Genomic DNA, 27,517 nt, shown 5'->3' with positions numbered 1-27,517 from the left:
GTCAACAAACAATTTGAAATATACAAATTACAAGATAACTACTTAAGATTAAAACTACGACTTCTATATTTTCATATTGAACTTACATCATTTCAATTCTCCAAACTTACAATCCATTCATAATTTAATCTAGTTTAACATGAAGGCTTGGTAATAACCAAAGTATTTTCATTGTCTAGTATGACCTAACATGGCTAAAGCACATGCTTGATAGATTCTTGCATTTAAACATGATTAAGACATTATTGATGAATAAAATGCACTTGCCAACAAACACTTTGAAATATACAATTTACTAGACAACCACTTAAGATAGAAAAATAGCCATGACTTCCATATTTCCACATTTTCACATTGAACTTACATCATTTCAATTCTTTAAACTCACAATCCATTCACGCTTTAATCTAGTATGGTAAGAACCAAAGTATTTGATTATCTAGTATGACCTAATATGACTAAATAACACGCTTGATAGATTCTTGTATTTACACATGATCAAGACATTAGAAATAAATAAAATGCACTTGCCAACAATTTTTTTTTGAAATATAAGAATTACTAGACATCTACTTTAAAATAGAATATCAACTATACACTTCCATATTTTCATATTGAACTTATATTTTCTAAAAAAAATATTAGGACTTGATAAGAACCATCACTATATTGTTTTGGAAAGAAAGTGGTGTAAATAATGACCATCAAACAAACACAATAAGGTACACTAGGCATCCCAATCAAAATCAAATCACCCATAAGACAAATGATGATTATAATATGGACATCATTGTCGTTGAAGCAAAAAGGCATGGCCATGGTTTCCACCCATGGTAGGGAAGTGCCAAATTCCATTACTCGAGATTCCTAGGTGGTGAAGTGTCTCTAACATCCCATTATGAATGGGGTCAATTGTTATGATGACCTAGGGCCACATAGACTTTGCCATTTTGGATATTTCAAGAGAAGTGATGTGGATTCTACAAGACCCTGTTTATAGATTCAAGTGCCTAACATTAGTCACCTCCCATATGACCGGTGACTCTAGTTGGTGGGGCCAGGCATGATGACGTAGTTGTAAAGATCCCGAGTCTTATCCGCTTGTGAAGCCTTACAGTGTACGAGCCAATGGAAGATAGACTCAAAACGCGCTCCAAATCTAAGCTGTGGGCCCGCGCATTTATTACGCGTAATATCTTGCAAGGTAAAAAAGTGAGGGCCCCACCCGACCCAACCACGTTGAGAGCGGTGGGTCCCAAAGCACCACAATTGACGGCCAGTACATTCTAGTGTGAATGTGAAGGGCCCCTCCTCATCCTCATGAACTATCATTAGTCATAAGCTTAGGTGCCATGTCCCATGTCCCATGTGCACCAAGGAATCCTAACAAAACAAAAAAGTCAATAATCATCCCTCTTACCTCACACCATGTGGAAAGAAGGTTTGTGTACAAAACAATGGATCTCAAATCAAACGTTGATTGATGTCTACAACTATTTTGAGTTTTTGACCCCACGTGATTGATGGTGGTGAAAATTATATAAATTTTGATGTTAACATTGAGTTGGGCTTTTCAAGTTAATGTTACTTGTCTGATTTGAAGAATTTGCGAGGAAATACAAAGTGGATATCATTTATTGACGTTAACAGTGAGTTGAGTTTCTCTGGTTAATGTTATGAAGAATTTGCGAGGAAATACAAAGTGAATATCATCTGTTGATGTTAACAATGATCCGAGTTTTTGATGGTGCACTGAGTTATCTAATGTCAAGAGTTTGTGGAAAATTATATATTCGACACATTTTTTTGATGTCGACAGTGATTTGAGTTTTTTTGCGCTAATGTTACATATCTAATTTAAAGAGTTTGTTAAAAAATTCAACATCATATGTTGATGTTAACTGTGATTTGAGTTTCTCGTGCTAATGTTACCTATCTGATTTGAAGAGTTTTCCAAAAGAGAGGAGATTCAACACCATATGTTGACATTAACAATGTTTTGAGTTTTTGATGGCATCCTAACCTATTCAATGTCAAGACTTTGTGGAAAATTATATATTTGACATTTGTAATAGTAAAAAATGTATATTTTGTATTTTTTATATTTATTTTTGGATATATTCTAGCTACTTACATGATAATTAGTATATAAATCGTGTCTTTTCAATTGAGAGCATATATATAACTTGAATCTAAATTGCTTCTATTTGTACTATTTCCTAGGGTTTGGTCTTGACATTTAGTTTCCTACTTATGCATGCTTCAAGTTAGATATGGAGTTACATAAGTGATTTGCCAAAATGACCATATAACTTTTAAAATTTAAATTCAAATATGGGGCCAACTTTACCTCTTTTTGATTGTTATATGTTAATCACTGAATCTTCATTACATGAGAACTTAGTTATCTTGTTTGAGAGTGTTTTGTGTTAGCTCTCAAAATCACATATCCACAATCCTAGAACTTTATCTCATCTTTATGGCCAAGAGGTTATTTTCAAGAAGGTAAAATGGGAATTCATCAACAAATTGAGGATAGCTGAAGGCCTACAACAAGAATGGGTAGTCTCTCCTACTCTTCGAGCTTAGCTTAAACTTGAGAGGGTGTTCCTAAAGATATACTCAATAGGTTTATATATCAAATAACATATGACATTACAATAATAAACATCATGTATCCCCAACTATACACTTGACCCTAAATTCTATCACTAGATCAAGTGTAACTAGCCGAATATGAACTCCATATATTTGATGGCACACCTTGCATACATACGTATAGATAACAATATTGTTATGATCCCTTAACATGGTTATTATTAATGTTGCATACACAATGAAAAGGTGAGGCATACTATTCAACTTCTCTAATGATTTAACAATTATAGTTACTTATGATGTATCTCTAGTTGGTAAATTTGTATATTGAACATGTATAAGGCCTAATTTAAACCTAATATGATCATACAACTAACTAGGACAAAGTTCTATTTTAAATGAAAGTGTTTGATCTCAAACCAATGTAGATTGGTGCCTAATCCATTAGGCAACATAATCATGAATAATACAGAGGAAAGGAATATAATATATGCAACATAACCAAAACCAATTTTACATTAAAGTGGTAGGGAACTCCTATACATTATGACTCTAGCTGGGTGTTAGGAGTGTAAGGTAGTAGGGAACTCATGAAATGAAGGTGGGGGGAATGGAGGAAGTTCAAAGGTCCAACTTTGATGAAAACATATAGTATATTCGCAGGGATCAAGATCTGGGGATGCCTTTGAATAGGCATCATGATGAGAGCAAGAGTACTTAGGAAGGAATTTTTTGACATAGTAATAAATATAAAGGAAAGTTAGACTTGTGGTGGGAGGCATGAAGGGAGAAGGAAGTCGAAAAGTTTGATAAAAACTAAAGGAATTTCAAAAATTTGGACTTAGGGGGAAAAGTATGCAAGGAAGGGGAGTCGAAAGTTCCAACATATATAAAGGAAAACTGAAGTAAAGGTGAGGATCAAGGAAAATATATGACGATAAGGGAAACCCACAAATTTGCAAGTCTAACAACTTATTAGACCTAAGGAAAATGAATAATTTGCCAAAAACTTAGAATCCTTTGAATTATTTGTAACTTTTAACAATCATTAGACACATGGTGACCCACAAGATGTATCATATCAATTATCAACAATGGTTCAAAGATAGGGCTAGACACGCAAAAGGGAAGACACTCGAAAAAAAATGACATTACAAGATTGAGTTCCAACATGTTGTCCCCTCTATTTTTCTAGTCATAAAATTGACAACTTTGCATGGTTTCACACAATGAAAGTTATTGCACTCCATGTGCAACCCATAAAGTTGTAGAAACAAAATTTTAATGTAGGGATACTAATAATAATATAGCAAACTACAAGAAATATTTTAAAAGTTTTAGAGATTATGTTGAAGACCCATCTTAAATCCGTGAGATCAATTAGATTGCACTCATGAAAGTGACCTAGAGAGATAAATAAAACTAATCATCATTGAAATAGCCAACTCTCACCTTTTGATTGAGATCAATAAAAAAATATATCAAATAAAATGAATTAAACTATAATGTCAAAATAATACAAATCATCAATGTAGATGGAGCAGATGTGCTCAAATGATTTAGGATGTTTGTTTCTTAATGTTGTCCCTTTTATTTACTTGATTTGGGATGGTGAAAATAAAGGGTTAAGATCTAATTTATAGAAGTTTTGAGAGGAAGTTGAAGGTTGGAGACTTTATTTTGGACCATGAGTTGGATTCATGGATGGTGGATACGATGGGGAGAGGTGGCAATCAATTTTCCAATTAGATGGAGATGACTAGTTAACCCATTTGACTGGTAATTTTTGATAATTATTTAATTTATTAATTGATTTGTGACCTTAAGTTAGCCACATTGATTGGCTTGTTAATGGTTTTGACTAGTGTTAATTGAATTATTCTTTAGTTAAGTACATTTATTGTATAGTTAACCCATGAGGTATGTTGATTCTAAATCTTATAGTGCTAAATTTTTTTCGAGTCCTAACCCAACCCCTTTATGCATTAGGCATCATTTTACCCATCATATTTAATTTATCTAAGAAAGTTTCAAATGGGTCTCCCTTGCTCAAATTTGCATAAGTGTTGTTCCTCTTCATCCTCCATGTCCTTATCAAACATTGGAAGTTATGAAAATCCAAGAAAGTTCTAATTAGAGGAGTGTTTTAAAGTCATTTTCTAATTTTTATGGTGCAATGGGGATATTTTGGTGGACTATCAATTTTTTCCTTTGCTCCAATATCCCTTTGTGATTGTTAGTCCCACATGAAAGTTCTATAGTACTTTTTAGATCCTTTCTTTCTTCCATTTTTCTTTTCTTTTTCTTTTTCATTTGTTTATGGGATTTCCTGTTGGCATTTTTGATGTTTATGTTGTGATTGTCATTGATGGACACACACTTGTATAGAGATCCCCTTTATATGTATAAGCTAAGAGCTCAACCGGTATTTGTTCCAACCGGTATGTTGTATTCTAGTCTTTGGACTATTGATGATTTTGCAGAATGTGTTTCCCGGTCTGAAGTGGCATATCGACCTCAAGTGGTTCGTAGATCTCAACCGGTACGAAGGAGCAAAGCGGCATAACATATTCTTACCAGTCTTCATTTTTGTCAAACCGGCAACCGGTATTTTGTATGAACCGGTAATACTCTGTGATGAGTTACCAACTGACATTTTCTGATGAGTTATCAATCCACCGATTGATTGACGGTGCCGACACACTGACGGTGCTTTTTGTGTCGTGTTACTGAGTATGTATAGATTCATTGAACCTAGGAAATTGTAATGTAATCCTATTGGACCGACATGGAATCAGATTCCTTTAAAAAGGACATCATGTCTAGGGTTTTCAAGTTGTTGTAGTTGTTATTGCTGAAAGGGTTTATGTTGTGGCTAGGGTTTAAGGTGGTTGTTGAGTTGTTGTAAGAGCGATCTTATTTGAGAAGATCAAGTTGTAACAAAAGGAGATAGAGAAGACTGAAGTAATGCTGGAATGCATTAGCAGTGAACTATACTGGATCTAACCAAGCAGTCTGTGCTATAAGATAGATCAAACACTTGTTGATTACTCACATCTTTGACAAGTCTGTAGCCCTTAACTGGGTAGGCCCAAAAGCCTTTGTAAAATCCTCTAACATGGTGGTTCACTTCTGTGAATCTAAAATCCTCTAACAAGGTAGTCTTTAATTGGACTTATCTCCTAACAGAGATTGAGATTCCTAACAGTATCTGTTTTGGTGAAGAACATGGTAAGACCTTAACCGGTCTGGTTTCTATTATGCAGATAGTGACTTGTGAGTTCCATCTCACTGTGGTTTTTCCCAGTTGGGTTTCCACGTCAAATATCTTGTGTTATGGTTGTATTGCTTTTGTGGGTGAATGCTTTATTTGCATTTTGGTTTGCATGTGTGATAACCGGTCTGTCTGTTAGACTGTTTTACTGGTTTATCTTCAAACTGTGTAAGTGTTTAAGTATGGAGATTTTTGGCATACTAATTCACTCCCCCTCTTAGTATTCATCATTTCCATGGTCATCTAGACTTATGTTTCACCTTCCAATCTCATATCCACTTCTGCATTAAGTTCTTACATGCACTTGTTCCCTTTTTCTAGTTCCCATTTCCCTATTTTTTGGGTAGACATGTGGAGGTCATCCAATATTTCTAATCTTTCTGCAGTTCTCTTTGTTGGCAATTGACACTCACCCGGTGATTTTCGATGTTTGATTTATGGTTTAGGGTTGTCATTTATGGCAACTCTTCTTGAAGATTTGATCTGGTGGTCGTAATTCTTCTTATCCGAAAGCAAGTGTTAATCTGTAGCCCATTAACTGATAATCTAGGATTATTCTAGTGCAATTTTGGAACGGAAAGAGTTCCAGTGATTGCTGTGATTTTGGTGAATGATGAGGCTGACAGTGGTGAAGAATTTTGGAAAATTGCTTTGGTCCGGTGATATGTTTTGTTAGAGATTGAAGCCGACTTGAAGTTACACGTTACATTTTTGATAGTCGACTTGGAGGAGATTATTTTTGATATGAATGGATATATAAGATTGAATTGGTGATTGGTTTTTAGAGTATTACTGTTGTGGTGATCCATTTTGATGTGATTGAGCGTAGTTTCACGTGCGCATTTGATTCCCAAGTGATCTGGCAACTGACTGAGACAAAAATAGAGCATATTGCAGAGCGAGTACAGTCAGAGATCTTGTGCTTAACCGGAACTCATACTTCCATTGTTAGATGCTATTTTAGAGTTTTTTAATTGTATTTCCTCATTTTAATTAAATTGTAAGTCAGTGAGACTTCCCTAAAGGTTGTAGCCTTCCGGGTCATTGTAATTGAGCAGTGAGCTCTAGGCAGTGAGCCTGAATGCAAGTGCACTCCCCATCTATATAATATTTATGTACTACTGGCCATAGCATATGAATATTGTGGGTTCCAGCCCCACCATGGTTTTCCCCTTTCTAGGTTTCCACGTAAAAATTCTGGTGTTGTGGATCTATGGTTTATTCATTGCTTGCTTATGTTCTTTACTATTATACATTGCTAACCAGTGGATAAAGAATAAGTTTTTGAGTTTGATCTCTGGCAAAACACCAATTCACCCCCCTCTTAGTGTTCCTTGATTCCAACAATTGGTATCAGAGCCTAGTTCCTTTGAGGAAGCTTAACTGCTTGAGGAAGATACGAGAGATTGATTCAATGTATTCTGGTTTTCAAGGACAACTCAATGTGGCACTTGAGGATCTTGATGCAACTAGAAATGAGATCTACACCTTGAAGAAAAACCTGAATGCTGTTGATGATTTAATCAATTACTTGAAGGATCAAGCAAAAATCTCTAGAGACAAGAGGAAATAATTGATGGACAAGCTAGAAGAGAAAGAAGATCAAATCATGGAATACTAGGATAAAGCTGATGAAGTTAACAAGCTTGAAAGAGAGAATGTTGCTTTGAAGAATGAGATGCAATCCATTGTGATGAGGCTGACTAAGGAGATTGAGGACCAGAAGAAAAGTGAAGAAAATCTGGCACAATCATTGAAGGAAAGAGCTGATGAATGCTTCAAGCTTACCTATGAGAATGATTAGTTGAAGCTTGAGTTGACATAGTCAAGGAATAATGGTCAAGAACTTGAAAGACAAATTACTACTTTTAGGGATAAACTTTCTATTGCCAATGACTACAAAGAGAAATTCAAAGCTAGTTCAACAAGGCTTGATGAGATGTTGGAAAGTCAAAGACATGGAAAGAACATGTAAGGACTTGGATTTGAGAAAGGTGAATCCTCCTGATCTGGACAAGGAAATGCAAAACCTGATCAGAAGAAGAACAAGAATCCTCCGATAAGACAACCTAATGCTCACAAATTCAATGGTAGATGCTTTACTTGCAATAAGTTTGGTCATATGGCAAATCAATGCAAAAGTAGGATGAATAATGGAATGAACAACATGAATAATGTTCCTAATTTTACCGGCCAATGTTTTGTATGCAATAACTTTGGTCATAAGGCAGATATGTGTAGAGCAGTAGTAAACAACTTCCAAAACAAAAGATGCTATTCCTATGGAATGTTTGGATATGTTTCTAATCAATGCAGGACAAGACAAAATCAAATGAACTTCATACCTATGCAAAATAATGTTGTTTGGCGTGCATGTAACAAAACTGGTCACATTGCGCGCCAAAGTACTGCAGAAGAAAGAACAATGCTCCGATAGACAAGAGAAAATCAGATGAAAAAGGAAAGGTTAAAGTAGAAGAGATCAGAGACAAACATGAGAAGATGTGGGTGAGAAAAGATGAATCTAAAACAAATGGTGGATTTGTGCTTGAATTCGATGCAGAATCCTCATCCGATAACTAGGGCTTTTGGCCTTAGGGGGAGGAAAATTCATGCAAATCTTGTAGTACGCCCAGGAAATATCTGTAGTGAATGGATTACAGACACCAGGAATTGAATTTTAGTTGATATCCAAAATTATGATGGTTGATTTCGACATCCAGTAGTTGAACAGGGCATCTGGTTGGATATCTGATGTGCATTTACTTCAAAATAAAATTAGGGTTTGCAAGGATAAAAGGGAAAATATGAGAATCATTTATCACTTTGTGATCAGTGTTTTCGAGCCATGGAACGAGGCGAACAAAATCTTCAGGCGATCAGAGAGCAAAGAGTGACTCGACAGAAGGGTTAGGGCATCTGAAAAGATGTTAAGGTATTATTCGAAGTACATATATGAGTTTAAAATTATATAAATTGGAAATGGAATCCTCTTCTTCTTTTGCTATGCTGTTAGTTGTTGAAGTCAAGGACAAGAATCGTCTCGTATTAAAAAAACATCCATATAAATCTATGGTGGATGACCCCATTGGTGCATTTTTTTCCATTCCACATGGAGTTATGCATGTTGATGATGTTCGGGCATATATCCATTGTGAAATCGAGGAAACCGACACAAAAGAAATTCTAGATCTATACACTGACAACATTAGGGATGAAATTGGAAACTCGAAGCTAGAATTTATGCAATTGCAGAGAAAGGGTTTCACCCAGTTCATGAATTTTGTATCATTTGAAGAGAAGGAATGGGTGAGATATGTGCCGAGCAGAATTCATCATGAGTTTATTTGGTTGGATCAACCTTACAAGATCACACCTGAGGCGATTAAGATAGTTACATGCTTGCATCAAATTGGTGTGAAGCCAAGACTACGAAAGGTTACAAACCCTATGGTAACCATGTTAACCAGTGCAAAATTTGATGGGAGATCTATGAAGATTAACACAATTAAAGATGATGATGTGAAGTTTGCTGCAATGGTCATTGGGTTAAGGTGTATTAGTCTAACAGTCTGAATTCAGTGTCAGTGACAACCATTCTTGCAACTTACGAAATGGTAAATGAAGATGCACACTATGATCTGTGTAGTGTTCTTTTGGGGGAGCTCACGATTAATTTGAAGAAAATCAAGAAGGACAAAAAGCATGTTTTCAAATATGGTTCTTTAGTTATCTGTCTGGCTCTTTAATTTTTGAATCAAATTCTAGGAATTGGTAGAGTGCAGTGGGGATTTGATAGATCGGTATCCCAACAGATCAAACAAGGTCTTGATAGACTTGGAAACAAAGATAATTAGAATGCTGGTTTATGGGCATTTTTCAAAACATTCTAGGATAAGATGAAGCAGAGGGTAAGAATCCCTAAGGAGATTGTTAGCAAATATGAAGGGACAATCTATTTTATGGTTAACAAGGATGAATGCCTTATGGAGGAAGTTGAACCCCAGACTGTGTGGATTTTACCGATGGGTTTTGAGGTTGATGCAGTAACACTTGATGCATATGCACAACACCTACTGAATGCTCCAGTTGATACAAAGGAAGAAAAGTTCGACACATGCAAAGAGAAGTCTATGGAACTTCACACCAAGTTCATCAAACCAGAGAGAAAAAGGAAAGTTGCTAAGATGGTAGAGGAAATCCTTGTGGAGGAAGGTCACTCGAGAGAGATAGTTATGGTTGCAAGAGATGTAAGGGATGCTGAGGAGAAAGCAAAGAAGCAGAGGACATCTCCAACACCTTCACATGCCAAACCCAAGGTAACAAGGTCCTCTCCCACCCCGGTGAAGACACCTCTAACACAGACTAAACCATCTAGCTCATCAGCCAAAGGAAAAGGTGTTCTAAGGTAGAAGCAAAAACCTTAGAGGGAGTATGTAGTAGTATCTCCAGTGGCATCTGAAACAAAATCAAATGCAGAAATTCAAAAGGCCCCCAAGAAAGGAGAATTTGCAAGGGTAATCCGGAAGCCTCAATTCGGTGAAGAAAACGAAGGGCAGAAAGAGAAGAAAGTGAAATATGAACCTGTTCCATCCTGCAAGCCAAAGAGAGGAAGGAGAGTCAAATCTAACTTGGATGAAGCAATTGAATCTGATAAGATGGAAACCGCTCAAACCAAGTATCATATTATTCCTCCTTTATCTGCTCAAGAATTAATTGATGAAATCATTAAAGATGGGAACCTGAAGAATATTTTTGTATATTATGAAAACCTATATGATAGCAATAAAAGATAGATTGAGGAAGCTATAGTGTTACATTTGGATGTATTTAGCAAAACCTTAATTGAATTAGAACACTATCTTCCAAAAGATCTGTATAGTTTTCTTGATGCTAGAAGAAAATTTGCAAGTCAAATGGACAAAGAAATGAAAGAAAGTGAACTGGTCAATCAGTGTACCAATATCACCATGGAAGAAATTGATAGGCTGATTTTGCAAGAAAACACAGAGTTAACAACCTTATGGTGGGAAGGGTGGAGGAAATTAAAAAAGAAACCATTGAGATATGGAAGAAATTTCTCATTGAGAACCGGCTACAAATGACTTCCCCTCCAGAAGTAGATTCACAAGATACAAGCACTCAGATAGAGATCCCTCCTCTGCCAAATGAAGAAAAGATGGAGGATACATAGGATGTTCTAAGCAACAAGTTTTAGATACAACAGAGGTTGAGCCTAATAAGGAAAAAGATAAATCAGTTGAGATAGAGGTTGGTGCACCAAGTGGTGACACCCATAAAGGATAAAGGCAAAGCAGGGTAGGATGAGGCAAAGAAAAAGGAAGAGGAGAAGCCAAAAAAATAGGACAAGGGGAAAACAAAAGTGTCAGAAACTCCAATCCTTATGGCAATTGACACTTCCAAAATTCAAAGCCAAGGGACTTTTCCTCAACTTAACACCAGTTTTGACAAATCGTTTAATCAAATGTCTCCAGCTAAAAGAATGATTGTTGCTATTTCTCTTCAAGCTCAAGCTAGTCGGGAGTTAACACAATTTGAGTCTAAAAAGAAGAAACTTATTGAGAAAATTGTTAAAGTTTTAGAACAAGTGGTACCGAAATTGCAACTTGATGCTAATGATAGTTCATCCGGTAAGCTCCAGTACTTGGTAGATCATATATCAACGCAGTTTGATTCTTTAACCAAGGCATTGACCCGACATGATATGGATAAATTCAAAGATGCTAGAATACAAATATTTTGGTAAATGATTGAAAGTGATAAGAACCAACTAGACAAATAATTGAAATTGATTGATGAGGCCTTATAGGAAGGTGGTAAGATCTATAAGTCTTGTCTAATTTTAACAAATTTTACTATTGAATTAGACAAGCAGATAGATACTTGTAGAAGTCAGTTAATACAAATCTCATAGGCATATGATCCCACAGTAAAATTGACCAGAAATTTTGAAGGTCAAATTTTAACTCTTATGGGACATATTGGTAATCTGGAGAAGGAGAAGGACAAGATGCAGAGAAGGGCAAGTGAACTTTGGAACCTAGTTGGTCCCTAGTTAGACACCTTGGTGTGCCATAAGATGGAATATATTCAGAATATGACTTAGGAGACACCAACCGAGTTGCATGCAATAGAATTCCATACTTATGTCCTGAACGACTTTGTCTCAATTTTGAAAAAAATTGCAGGAAGGTTGGAATACCTATTTTGGATATCTTAAGTCTAGATATGCAGATGTACTCAAGTATGTATAGATCTAGTCATCCAATGTGTATACATGTACGGGGTAATTTTTGGATCCACAACCCATCTTTGGCATTGCTGTCAAAGGGGGATAGATAAGATGAAAAATGTACAGTGTGAATGGAGTGTACGTATTTTGGTAGGTTTTTGGGTTTTTGATCTAAGGGGGAGCCTTAGAATTCTTTCAACACTAAGCCATTTTTCATAGGTGTTGCCATCAATGCTAAAGGGGGAGATTGTTAGCAATTTACACTCATCCAATGATTTCCAATGCTTGACTTATGGTTTAGGGTTGTCATTGATGGCAACTCTTCTTGGAGATTTGATCCGGTGGTCGTAATTCTTCTTATCCAGAAGCAATTGTTAATTGGTAGCTAGTTAACTAGTAAATCAAGATTATTCCAGTGTAGTTTTGGTCCGAAAATATTTCCGGTGATTGCAGTGATTTTGGTGACTAAATTCAAGGTGAAAATGATGAGGCCGACATTGGTGAAGCATTTTGGAAAATTGTTTTAGTCCGCTGATATGTTTTGTTAGAGATTGAAGCCAACTTGAAGCTACACGTTATATTTTTGATAGCCAACTTGGAGGAGATTATTTTTGATATGATCAGATATATAAGATTGAATTGGTGATTGGTTTTTGGAGTATTACTATTGTGGTAATTCATTTTGGTGTGATTGAGTGTAGTTTCATGTGCACATTTGATTCCCAGGTGATCTGGTAGCTGATTGAGACAGAAAGAGAGCATATTGCAGAGCGAGTATAGTCAAAGATCTTGTGCTTAATCTGAACTCATTCTTGCATTGTTAGATACTATTTTAGAGTTCTTTAATTGCATTTCCTCATTGTAATTAAATTTTAAGTCAGTAAGACTTCCTTGAAGGTTGTAGCCTTCTGGGTCATTGTAATTGAGCAATGAGCCTGAATGCAAGTGCATTCCCCATCTATGTAATATTTATGTACTCCTAGCCATAGTATATAAATATTGTGGGTTCCAGCCACACCATGGTTTTTCCCTTTTTGGGTTTCCACGTAAATGTTGGCAATTTGGAGGAATTGATTATGTGTTGCATTGATGTTTGTCATGGATGTCAACACTAGCTGCTTTGGCTGTTTACTGGTATCCAGTTGGTCCCGATAGGATGATTGGTTTCTGGTTGATAAGATCATGTTGATCTGGTATGCTTTGGCTTATGAAATTGGCTTAGATTTTGTATTCATGCTATTCAAATATATGTTCAATTAGTTGGTATTGATTTGGTGATCGAGTGCTATCCTATATGCTGGTAAGCATGGTTTATTGATTCGGTGAGGGTTTCACTGACAAAGCTTTGTTGAAGATCTTTTGATATTATGCATAAGTGGTGTTGGTGTGGCTTATAGAAGGTTATCCAGATGCTGATGGTTATCATGTTCGTGTCCCAGTTGTTTGTGATGTTTCATTTGGATTATGGCGACCTATTATAGGTCTGGTGGTTATTTTGCTAGGTTGTGGACCGATTTATGTAACGTGTGGGTTGATGCTCCTGATGCGTTATCGGTTGGATTCATTGATTGAATTATATTGTTTTGGTCTTAGGCCAACTTGGTTGATCATTAGATTGCAAGTTTAGGTTATGAATTTATTGTATTATCTTTTAGGTGGCTGACCTAATTGTTTAGGTCTCGGGTTGGTATAAATATGATGTAAGATCTCTTTGTAGATCATGAAGATCATGTATGGTATGGGATTATGTGAACAATGTTGTAATCATTCATGCAGAGGATTTGGTCGATCATAGGTGATAGAATTGGGTTTGTGGAAGAGGTTTTAGGCCTCTGGTATTGAGCTTAACCCGAACTATACTCAGGCATGGGAGATGCTATACTTGTAGTTCAATCTTCATTCCAAATTGTTGTCCAATTTTTTCTATAGTCAGTGAGACTCCTTTTGTGATGAGTAGTGTGCTCTAGGATGTTGGCCTTCCTGCACATGCAAGACCCTTATTATAATATTCATTCATCTGATCAGTGGATAGATATTGTGGGTCTCCAATCCCACCATGGTTTTTCCTCTTTGAGGTTTTCCACGTATAAATTTGTGTTGTTATGGTGTTTATCTTTGTGGTTGCTGAGTTGTTGTATTAATAAGGTTAAAATTATCCATTCTGGTAGAAGACTGATTCACCCCCCCTCTCAGTGTTCTTGGATCCCAACAATTGGTATCAGAGCCAGGTGCCTCAGAGTAAGCCTAACATCTTGAGGAAGATCCTGTATCCGAAATCTATGGAGATAAGTCTAAGGAAGTAACTTCAAGTAGCACTTGAAGACTATGATGCTGAAAGATTGAGGAACATGAAGATGCAAGATGAGTTGAGATCTATGAAGAAATTAATTTTTACTCTGCAGGAGAGGCTGGCATCTATTCAAGCTAAAAGGAAGGAACTTTTACAAAATCAGGATGATGAAGAGAAGGATGCCCTTAAGGAATAATGCCAAAAGTTGAGTAAGGAGAATGTTATCATGAAGAATGAAATGCAAGCCCTAACTATGAGGATTTCCAAGGAGATTGAAGACCGGAAGAAAAATGAAAAAAGTATTGCTATATCTTTGAAAGGCAGATATGAGGAATGCATCTGGTTGGTTCATGAAAATTATGTGTTGAGAACTGAATTGGTGCAATCACAGAACAATGAGCAAGAATTGGAAAGAATGGTAACAATACTAAGAGATGATCTGACTACTACAAATGAATACACAGATAAGTTCAAGGTTAGTTCTACCAAACTTGATGAATTATTGCAGGATCAAAGGGACACTGGAGACACTAGAGGTCTTTGATTTGAGCATGGAGAAAGCTCTGGTACTGCAAATCAGGATAAAACATCTGGTCAGAAGGTCAACCAGAATTAGAGGTCAGTGGTAAGGCAACCCAATGCACATAAATTTAATGTTAGATGCTTTGTTTGCAATATATTTGGTCATATGGCTAGGCATTGTAGAAATAAAACAAATCAGAATAATAATGTAGTTCCTGATCATTGTTCAAATTGTACGAAGTATGGTCATATGATAGAAGATTGTAGAATGAATGTGAAATATCATGCATGTGGAAAGTTTGGACATATGGCTAATCAATGCAGGTCAAGGAATGGTCAAGGTTACAGTTAAAAAAATCAAAAGAACAATGTCACTTGTTATGCATGCAACAAAGTATGACATTTACTAAATTTTGCAGAAGCAAGAACCCACTGGCAGGAAGTGATAAATCTAATGAGAAGGGAAAGAAAAAGGTTGATGACATGCAGAAGGAGCATGAGAAGAAGCGAGTTATGAAGTCTAAGGCTCAACCGATAGAATCAATTGCCCAAGATGTTTATTTGGCTAAAGGATATACCGCGGTTACTCAACTGATAGAGCAAAATGTTCCTGCACTGGTAGGAAACTCATCCAGTAACTAAGGCATTCGCCTTAGGGGGAGGCAAATTGATGACTGATCTTGCATTGCCCCTGGTAGTGGTCTGAAAGCCTGTTTCAGATCTTTGGAAGCTAGTTTGAAGGTTAACCGACAAAGATTTGTTGGATCTTGGATCTTGGATCTAGTTTGGTTTACTGGTAAGTCACTTTATGAGTTATGGTTTGGTCATACATCTACAGTTAAGTATTTCAGAATCTCTGGTAGTAAATTGGAAGTTTGATCCTAGATGTGATGAAGGAATATTTCTTGGTTACTCTAATGAAAGCAAAGCATATAGATGTTATAACAAGAGATTGCAGAGGATTGTGGATAGCGCTAATGTCAAGGTGGATGGGCTAAATAGAAGTCAAAACAAAATTTATGAGCAAGAACTGAAAGTGGAAATGATCATAATTGAAACGGTAACACCTACCAGAATAGAATGCAGAACCAATTACTTCGGCAATATCATAAAATTTAATAGTAACTGAAGATAAGGGAAGAGGAATAGATTGTTAGAAGACTCCTAAGTATGTAAGGCTAAGTCATTCAAAAGATCAGATAATTGGACACAAAGAAGGTTGGCAGCTGATGAGGTATGCTCAATTTCTTTAATTGTACCATCAATTATTGAAGCTTGTAAGGATGAATGTTGGATGAAAGCTATGGAAGACGAATTGGATTAGTTAGAAAATGACAACACATGGACTTGGATGTTATTGGAACTAGGCTTGATTGGTTTGCAATGGATTTCTCAGAAGGAAGGAATTGATTATGTTGAATCCTTGCTCTGGTAGCTAGGATTTTTCAGATATTTTCAAGGATTTTTTGGTATGGTTTTTGTTTAATGATTTTACACTTTAAGCATGGTTAGATCCGGATTGGGCTAGAGATATAGATAACCAGATAGGCTCATCTGGTGAAACTTTCTTTCTTGGAAAGAAACTTGTTTCATGGATCAACAAGAAGCAATCATGTACTTCTTTATCTACTGCTGAAGCTGAGTATGTTGCTACTACTACTAACTGTACACAAGTTCTATGGATGAAACATATGTTGAAGGATATAAAGCTAGATTGTAATGTACTGGTAGTTATTCATTATAATAAGTCTGCTGATATTGACATATCAAAGAATTTGACATATCAAAGAATTTGACATTTCTATCAAGTATAATTTTCTGAAGGAGTAGGTGGAAGAAAATGAAGTTAGATTGGTTTATGTGAACACTAAAGAGTAGATTGCAGACATCTTCACTAAATCTATTCCTAAAGAATCATTTGAGCATTTGAGAGATAGGTTGAGGTTTTCTGCCCCTTTGGTAGAGAAATGATTGATTCTCTTTGGCACCAGTCTGGTATGCATTATCAGTGCTATCATTCATTCTGGATTGATGTGGTGATGCTACTACTCAGGGGGAGTAGTTAGTCTTGTGATTTAGTGGTTTATGATTTTGCTTTGATATTTATGTCGGATTTCAGGCATTGATGTCAAAGGGGAGAGATATTCATGTGAAAAACATAAGGAGTTATATACATTATAGAGATCGATATTTATGTGTAAAACAAAGCTTAACAAAGATATCAGTCTAAGGGGGAGATTATTGGCATAAGGAGGAGAAACAAAATTTCAGATTTGTTGTATCCCATTAGGGGAGTTTGGTTTAGGTCTATGGATGGTTAATTGGTACAAAGATATTTGGTTCAAAACCTAATTGTCATATCATTTTGTAAGAGATTGTTGGTTGCCTTCCATTGGGAGAGACTTGTTTGGCATTTCTTAGCACTTGGATGTTTTTCACATCTAGTGTTGCCATCAATGCCAAAGGGGGAGATTGTTGGAAATTTGGAGGAATTGATTATGTGTTGCATTGATGTCAACACTGGCTGCTTTGGCTACTTACTGATATCTAGTTGGTCCCAGTAGGATGATTGGTTTCTGGTTGATAAGATCATGTTGATCTGGTATACTCTGGTATGCTTTGGCTTCTGGAATTGGCTTAAATTTTCTATTCATGCTATTCAGATATATGTTCAGTCAGTTGGTATTGATTTGTGTTAGTTCTGATACTTAATGTAAAGTACAGATACCAATAGCTAACAAGATGAGAGGAGGGGGGTGAATCATACAAACTTAAACTTCCAAAAAATCAACAGATTCAACCTCGGTAACTTATACTTCAACAACTTAACCAAAAAACTGCTAAACATGCAAACTTATGAACACACAATCATAATAACACTCATAACACCAGATTTAATGTGGAAACCCAAATAGGGAAAAACCACTGTGGGATTTCGGACCCACTAAGAAATATACTCTTCTAGAGTATGCTCGGTTAAAAGCAAATCCTATTAAAGATTACAAACACATTGCTAGATGTGACCTGGTTAAGGGATTTCCCTTAGATCTGTTAGGATATTCACTTTGTTAGAAGTGACCTTGTCAAAGGATTTCAAACACTCATTTAGAATGTTACCTTGCTAGAGGGTTTACATATAAGACTGTTAAGTCCACTCGGTTAAGAGATTTTCTGTCACTTACAAAATAACAGTAATAAAAATCTATTTGCAACTTCACATCTAAAATGCTAAAGCAGATTCTTATTTGCTCAAAACAATCTAGTCATAGGACTTATCTTGTCCCTCTCCTGGGCTCTCTACTCTATTATTCAAATAGGTCTTCAAGCTTCTATGCTCGGTAATTACTATGTAGCATCCCCTATGCATACACTTGCCCGCATACATTGTTTATTAACAATTCCTTATTTATAAACAATTGCTAACCACTGAATCTCCTTGATCACATTTCCCATGATCAATCTTAGCCATCAGATCTTCAAACTTGACCAAGTTCAATGTATCCTTCCAATCTGAAAACATTTTACCTTACCTCGGGACTTGCATTCCTATCTTGGAACTTGCACAAGGTTATTGCGGTTCAATCTGCGCTGTAGATCTTCCTGTTGATTTTCCTTTGCCATAGATCCTTAACAAACTTCATGCACGACATACCAATCATTTATACATTTCCAGCTAATCATTGTCCTTTATTAAATAATGCTTTTATCCATCCAATGCACACTGTCCTAACTCGGTTGCAACTCAGTAAATACTAAACTTTACTCGATAGACATTTCGCCTTCATTAACCGATATCGATAACCTTAGGGTTTACCAACTAGGTTCCTTAGGGTTTACCGACTAGGTTCTTTGCTCGGTTGCATAGTATAGTATTAACCTTACAATCAACAACATATGCAGGATATCAAAACAATCTAAACATCATGATCTCATCATTGTCTAACTCGGTAATAGTTGCCCATTGAATAACTTATTCCTCCCTTTATTCATCACATTCTTTCTATGTCTTTTACCGACATCTTAATTCTCTTCTAATCAATCTTCTCAAGATATGGAAACATCATATTGAATCAGATAATCAATTTCTTGACATCAATGACAAAATAATGTTATAAAGATAGTTATCATCCTTCTTCAGTTATATCAATAATCTTCAACAACCTTCTCAATATCCTTATTGAATATCAACAATCTTTCTTACTATAATGCCAACAATCTTCCCCTTTGGCATTGATGGCAAAACCAACAATTAAATGGTAATACCAACAAGATATTCAAATTGATTCGGATTCAGATTGCTGTTAGACTTCTCTTGTTATCCTTGATCTATTGTCTTCTGAAGTCTTCTCCATTTTTCATTAGGCTTCTGAGCTGTTGACTTGCATTTAGTCTTCTCCATTTTTGCAATCTACTCCCCCTTTCATTAGTCTTCTTTTATTTTCATCATTCAGGACTTTACCATGCAGTCAACTATTTAGTCTTTTAGTCAACCATTTAGTCTTTTCCCCCTTTGACAACAATGCCAAAAAGTAAAAGAACTAAATCATGATTTCTTCCTCTATGAAGTGATTTGCCTTGTTGTGTAACATCTCAGTCTCGGTCAGATCAACTTGTCTCTATTCACTTTTTCTTGTACAACTTTAGAAAACCTTCTAAAGTGCGTAAATCAGCATCAATCCACACATAATATTCTATAGATTCATCGAATTGATGCTTTCACTGAACTCGGTCAATGAGTAGAAGATAGGGGTAGGACCCCTAACTTGCTTCTGAGATACTCAATAGTGTCCCTTGGCAGTGGCTTTGTGAAGATGTCTGCTAATTGCTCCTTTGAATTGATATATTCTAGCACAACTTTCTTCTCTTGAACTTCTTCTCTGAGATAGTGATACTTTATAGATATATGCTTTGTCTTAGAGTGCATCACTGGATTCTTTGAAATGTTAATGGCACTAGTATTATCACAGAATATAATTACTGGCTCGGTAACTTTCTCATTTATACCTTCCAACAGTTGTTTGATCCATGCTATATTGGTACAATTAAATGCTGTAGCAACATATTCAACTTTTGCTGTAGATTGAGAAATACATCCTTGTTTCTTGCTAAGCCAACTTACTAGTCTTTTTCCCAAAAAGAAAGCTCCACCACTTGTGCTTTTCCTGTCATCTATGTTGCCTTCCCAATCAGCATCAGTATAAACTTTTAAATCAAAATTATTCCTCTTTTCATATACTAAGCCATAATCTTCAGTGCCTCTCAGGTATCTGAAAATTCTCTTGATTGCTGTCATATGGGTTTCCTTGGGATCTACAGAGAATCTTGCTACAATACCTACTGCATGTGCTATATCCGGTCTACTATACACAACATATTGTAATTTTCCAATCATAGATCGATAAAGTGTCTCATCGATAGATGCAGATTCATCATTCTTTGATAATTTACAGTTAGTAGTCATAGGAGTACTTACTGGTTTAGAATTCTCCATTCCAAATTTCTTCAAGATTTTCTTTATGTACTTGGATTGAGTAATGAAAATCTCATCTTTCATTTGCAATATCTGTAAACCTATAAAATACTTTATCTCACCGATTAGTGACATCTCAAATTCTTTGCACATTTCATTTCCAAAGTTCTTGCATAAGGAGTCATTACCACAAAATATAATGTCATCAACAAATATGACTGAGATCAGTATTCCATTGTCGTCATCTTTCTTCATGTATATATTGCTTTTTTCACTTGTCCTTATAAAACCAATCTTGATTAAATAAGAGTGCAATCTTTCATACCATGCTCTAGGTGCTTGTTTCAGACCATATAAGGCTTTGTTTAGTTTTCATACCTGATCTTTACTCCTATCTTCAAGAAATCCTTCAGGTTGCTCAATGAAAACTTCTTCTTCTAGTATACCATTCAAAAATGCAGATTTAACATCCATTTGATATACCTTGAAATTTTTGAAAGCAGCATATGCCAACAATGTTCTTACTCCCTCAATTCTAGCCATAGGTGCAAAAGTCTCACCATAATCTATTCCTTCTTGTTGAGCATAACCTTTGCAAACTAGTCTTGCTTTGTTGTGAATGACCTCACCTTTTTCATTTAGCTTGTTTCTAAAAATCCACTTAGTACCGATTACATTTTTGTCCTTTGGTCTTGGGATTAGTGTCCATGTGTCATTCTTCTTGATTTGATCAATTTCTTCTGTCATAGCATTTACCCAATCTTCACTGTTAAATGCCTCTTTCACTATTCTCTATTCAAATTCAGAAATCAGACATGTGTTCTGTCTTAGTTTGTTTCTTGTCATCACTGGATCATCTTTATCTCCTATAAATTTGACTTGATGCATGATGTCTTCTGACATATTTGGCTAATATAGGCTCGGTAGGTTCTATATGATCTTCTTCATCACTCGGTAACTGGACATTATCTTCATTTTCTTCAGCAACTTTCTCGGTAGGACTTCTCGGTTGAACATAAACAAATTCTTCATAATCTTCTGGTTCTTTGGAATTTCCTTCATCAATTTTCACATTTGCACTTTCTACTATTTTGTTAGATGATTTGATCAGACATTTAAATACTTTACTTCTAGAAGAATAACCAAGAAATGTTCCTTCTTCACTTTTCTGATCAAACTTTCCATTTCTGTCATCTTTGTGAGCATAGCATCTACTTCCAAAGATTTTAAAGTAACTTACATTAGGTTTCTTGTCATACTAGATCTCATATGGTGTCTTCATAGTTCCTTTCTTTAGTTGAACCTGGTTTAGGGTGTAAACTGCAGTGCTGATTGCTTCTCTCCAAAATGTTTGAGGTACCCTCTTTTCTATCATCAGGGTTCTTGGACAATCCATAATTGATCTGTTTCTTCTCTCGGCTATCCCATTTTGCTGAGGTGTTCTTAGTGTAGATACTTGCCTCTTTATACCATGATCATTGCAGTATAAGTTAAATTCATCAGAAGTGAATTCTCCTCCTCTATCAGATCTAGGACATTTCAGTTGTCTTCCTATTTCATTTTCAACTCTTGCCTTGTACCATTTGAACATTTGAAAAGCTTCTGATTTTTCTTTAACAAACATAACTGACATCATCCTTGAGTAATCATCCACAAATAATATGAAATATTTATCACCATAATAACTTTGAACTTTCATAGGACCACAAAGATCAGTGTGTACTAGATCTAAAATTCCTTTAGAAGTGTAGGACTTACTTGTAAAGCTTGATCTTGTCATCTTACCCATCTGGCATCCTTGGCACATAGCATTCTCAGGTTTTTCAAGACTTGGTAGACCTCTTACTCGATGCTTCTTATTTATTTTGATCGGATTATCAAAATTTACATGACAAAACCTTTTATGCCATAACCAGGTATCATCTATCTTTTCATAATGACACTTGTTCAGAGTTGAGTCAAGATGAAATGTATTACCTTTTGTTTGTGTCCTAGTAGCAGCTAACTTTCCATGCTTGTCATGAACTTTGACAACTCCTTTCTGAAATTCTATTCGGTATCCTATATTGTTTAGCTGTGCTACACTCAACAGATTGTATTTCAAACCTTCAACCCAGTATACATCATCACATTTAGCATTGTCAAGAAGTGTTATAGATCCTTTATCTTTTACTGGACATGGTGCATCATTACCAAATCTTATATAGCCTCCATCATAGTCTTCTAATTTAACAAACTTGTGTTTATCACCTATCATATGATGTGAGCATCCACTGTCTATGATCCAAGAATCATTATTATTTATGTGAGATATTAGGGCTTTTTCTTCATACCTTTCTTCATCAGATCCATCTTTAATAACCACATAAACAACTTCCTCAGTATCAGTTTCATCAGATTTGTCATCATTGGATTCCTCATCTGCTAATAGACATGTCTTTCTATCTCTCCTTTTGAAGTCTCGGTGTCCTCTGTATTGGTTATCTTTCTACCTATTATCTCGGTATTCTCTCTTTTCACTAGATTCTTTGTCAGGGCAGTTAGAAGCCATATGTCCTATTTTATCACAAATGAAACTTTTTAAAGGTAGCTTTCCTTCATACTTACGTTTTCCTCTCGGTAACCTTCTGGCTAATAATACTTCAAATTATTCTTGCTTGATTTCCTCATATAGTTTGTGCACTTTTTCCATGTTCATGCGAAATCTTTCACTTGCTCCATTGTGATCCCCTTCAGAGTACTTACTCATTCTATCATTGTAATCATCAGATTCACCAATATGAAAAGAACTGAATGCAGATTCTACTTTATTTACCGAAGACCCATTATTATCAAAATTACTTAACTCAAATGCATGTAGCTTACCAATAGTAGCATCCAAAGAAACTGGCATGTTAGGTACATACCTCAATTCATTGATTGTAGAGACTTGAATAGCATAAGCTGGTAGAAGGTTTCTCAACAACTTACTTGTTATATCCTTTTCTTCAATAGTTCCACCTGCTCCTTTAATTTGATTGACAATCTCCTTTAGTCTTGTACTGTATTGGGTTATGTTCTCACCTTCATTCATCTTCATGGATTCAAGTTGTCCTCTTAGACTATCTACTTTTGCTCTTTGAACATGTTCATCACCTCCATACACAGATATGAGTTTAGTCCACATTGTTTTTGCATCATTACAGCCTTCTAGATCATTAAACTCTGAGTCGGTCAATGCTGATGTTACTTCAATCATAGGTTGAATATGTTCTTGCTTTGCCTTAATCTCTTCCAAGGTCATAGGGTTGGTGCTCAGTGCAATGTAATCATTCTCCAAATAATATGTTGCATATTATCCAAATCTTGATAAATGCAGCTTCATCCTTTTCTGCCATGTGGAGAAACTTGATTTGTTCAACTTCGGTGCATACCTTTTATACATCTTTGGATCTTTGCCTCAAGTACCTTTAAACTTTTTCTTTCAGAGTCCAAAGCTCTGATACCAATTGTTTGTTTTGATACTTAATGTAAAGTACATATACCAATAGCTAACAAGACAAGAGGGGGGGGGTGAATCATACAAACTTAAACTTCCATAAAATCAACAGATTCAACCTCGGTAACTTATACTTCAGCAACTTAACCAAAAAACTGCTAAACATGCAAACTTATGAACACACAATCATAATAACACTCATAACACCAGATTTAACATGGACACCCAAATAGGGAAAAACTAATATGGGATTTCGGACCCACTAAGAAATATACTCTTCTAGAGTATGCTCGGTTAAAAGCAAATCCTGTTAAAGATTACAAACACATTGCTAGACGTGACCCGGTTAAGGGATTTCCCTTAGATCTGTTAGGATCTTCACTTTGTTAGAAGTGGCATTGTCAAAGGATTTCAAACACTCATTTAGAATGTTACCTTGCTAGAGGGTTTACATATATGACTGTTAAGTCCACTCGGTTAAGAGATTTTCTGTCACTTACAAAATAACAGTAATAAAAATCTATCTGCAACTTCACATCTAAAATGCTAAAGTAGATTCTTATTTGCTCAAAACAATCTAGTCATAGGACTTATCTTGTCCCTCTGCTAGGCTCTCTACTCTGTTATTCAAACAGGTCTTCAAGCTTCTGTGCTTGGTAATTACTATGTAGCATCCCCTATGCATACACTTGCAGTGCATACATTGTTTATTAACAATTCCTTATTTATAAACAATTGCTAACTGCTGAATCTCCTTGATCACATTTCCCATGATCAATCTTAGCCATCAGATCTTCAAACTTGACCAGGTTCAATGTATCCTTTCGATCTGAAAACATTTTACCTTACCTCGGGACTTGCATTCCTATCTTGGAACTTGCATAAGGTTATTGCGGTTCAATCTGCGCTGTAGATCTTCCTGCTGATTTTCCTTTGCCATAGATCCTTAACAAACTTCATGCACAACATACCAATCATTTATACATTTCCAGCTAATCATTGTCCTTTATTAAATAATGCTTTTATCCATCCAATGCGCACTGTTATAACTTGGTTGCAACTTGATAAATACTAAACTTTACTCGGTAGACATTTCGCCTTCATTAACCGATATCGATAACCTTAGGGTTTACCGACTAGGTTCCTTAGGGTTTACCGACTAGGTTCTTTGGTTGGTTGCATAGTATAGTATTAACCTACAATCAACAACATATGTAGGATATCAAAACAATCTAAACATCATGATCTCATCATTGTCTAACTCAGTAATAGTTGCCCATTGAATAACTTATTCCTCCCTTTATTCATCACATTCTTTCTGTGTCTTTTACCGACATCTTATTTCTCTTCTAATCAATCTTCTCAAGATATGGCAACATCATACTAAATCAGATAATCAATTTCTTGACATCAATGACAAAATAATGTTATAAAGATAGTTATCATCCTTCTTCAGTTATATCAATAATCTTCAACAACCTTCTCAATATCCTTATTGAATATCAACAATCTTTCTTACTGTAATGCCAACAATTTGGTGATCAGATGCTATCCTATTTGCTGGTAAGCCTGGTTTATTGATACGGTGAGGTTTTCACTGACAAAGCTTTGTTGAAGATATTTTGATATTATGCATAAGTGGTGTTGGTGCAGGCTCTTATAGAAGGTTATCCAGATGTTGATGGATATCATGTTCGAGTCCCAATTGTTTGTGATGTTTCATTTGGATTATGGCGACCTATTATAGGTTCGATGGTTATTTTGCTAGGTTATGGACCGGTTTATGTAACGTGTGGGTTGATGCTCCCGATGTGTTACTGGTTGGATTCATTAATTGGATTATGTTGTTTCAGTCTTAGGCCGCCTTGGTTGATCATTATATTGTGGGTTAGGGTTATGAATTTATTGTATTATCTTTTAGGTGGCCGACCTAGTTGTTTAGGTCTCGGGTTGGTATAAATATGATGTAAGATCCCTTTGTAGATCATGAAGATCATGTATGGTATGGGATTATGCGAAAAATGTTGTAATCATTCATGCAGAGGATTTGGTCAATCATAGGTGATCGAATTGGGTTTGTGGAAAAGGTTTTAGGCCTCCGGTATTGAGCTTAACCAGAACTGTACTTAGGCATGGGAGATGCTATACTTGCAGTTCAATCTTCATTCCGAATTGTTGTTTGATATTTTCTGTAGTCAGTGAGACTCCTTTTGTGATGAACAGTGTGCTCTAGGTTATTGGCCTTGCTGCATGTGTAGGCCCCTTATTTTAATATTTATTCATCTGACCAGTGGATAGATATTGTGGGTCTCTAATCCCACTGTGGTTTTTCCTCTTTGAGGTTTTCCACATATAAATCTACAGTGTTATGGCGTTTATCTTTATGGTTGCATTGTTTCTTATTGTTATATGCTTTTATGTTTATGGGTTGCCGTGTTGTTGTATTAATAAGGTTAAAATTCTCCATTCCGATAGAACACTGATTCACCCCCCCTCTTAGTGTTCTTGGATTCCAACAGTAAAAAATTTGGTGTTGTGGATTTGTGGTTTATTCATTGTTTGCTTATGTTATTTACTGTTATACATTGCTAATCGGTGGATAAAGAATAAGTTTTTGAGTTTGATCTCTGATAGAACACTGATTCACCCCCCCTCTCAGTGTTCCTTGATTCCAAGACTCTTAACCTCCCATCCTTCTCAACATCCCTATAATATTCTTTTTCCAATCCTTTATGAATGTTCATAGTTCATCTAGACTTCTTCTTTGTTCCCTCCATTTCTTCCACTATTGATTGCTCGTTTCACATTATTTTCTAACCACCCTTAGTTTTCTTGTCCTCATTTAGTTGTAGATTTTTGTTGGACTTCTACAATTTCATCCCCATGTCCAATTCCCAACTCTAGTCTTGCACTAAATCTTTGCACCTGTTGCCCTTCCAAATTTTACCAATACCCATCCAACTTTTCTTTTGTATTTTTGGACTTCCATTCAATTGTATCATTCGAATGTTCACTTTTGCATTGAATCCCCATAAAAGTTCCCTATACCATTTTTCATTAATTTCTTCTTCTATAGAGTTCAATATAGCTTCCAAAAATCTAGATTTCCATTTGGACATACAATACTAATCTCCAATTTTGCATGTTTTTCTTTTATTTATTCATTTTTCTTCCTTGGGTCATTTCAACCCTTTTGTAGAGTTTTGATGGAATTTAGACTTCCATTTTTTATGTCTGGGCCTAATGTCTAGTTTCACAATGAAACTCTATGTTTTCGATTCCAACCTCTCAACTCGGATTGAACTTCCACATTTCTTCCCATTTAGCTCAAGAACTAATGAATCCTCCTAAAATTCCACTAATAAGTATATTTGACTTTGCAAATACTCCAATAGTATTTTTTGACATAAACAACTATGTCCATACCAAAGGCATATATATTTTCTTGTAAAATCAATGATGGATGATAAGAATGACCTTTTTGTCATTAATGTGATGGTTCTCATTCAATTTTATCTTCTTTCATGTGCCACATTTATGATGTCTAGTTCTCAATTGAATTTATACAAATGATTGGATGACACAAAATAATCTATAAATACTAGTTTGTTTTCTTAAACAAGAGGTTGGTC

The sequence above is a fragment of the Cryptomeria japonica genome, chromosome 2 (assembly GCF_030272615.1).
Source record: "Cryptomeria japonica chromosome 2, Sugi_1.0, whole genome shotgun sequence".
NCBI lineage: Eukaryota > Viridiplantae > Streptophyta > Pinopsida > Cupressales > Cupressaceae > Cryptomeria > Cryptomeria japonica.
The sequence above is the reverse complement of the archived record's forward strand: the minus strand, read 5'-3'. Positions refer to the sequence as shown.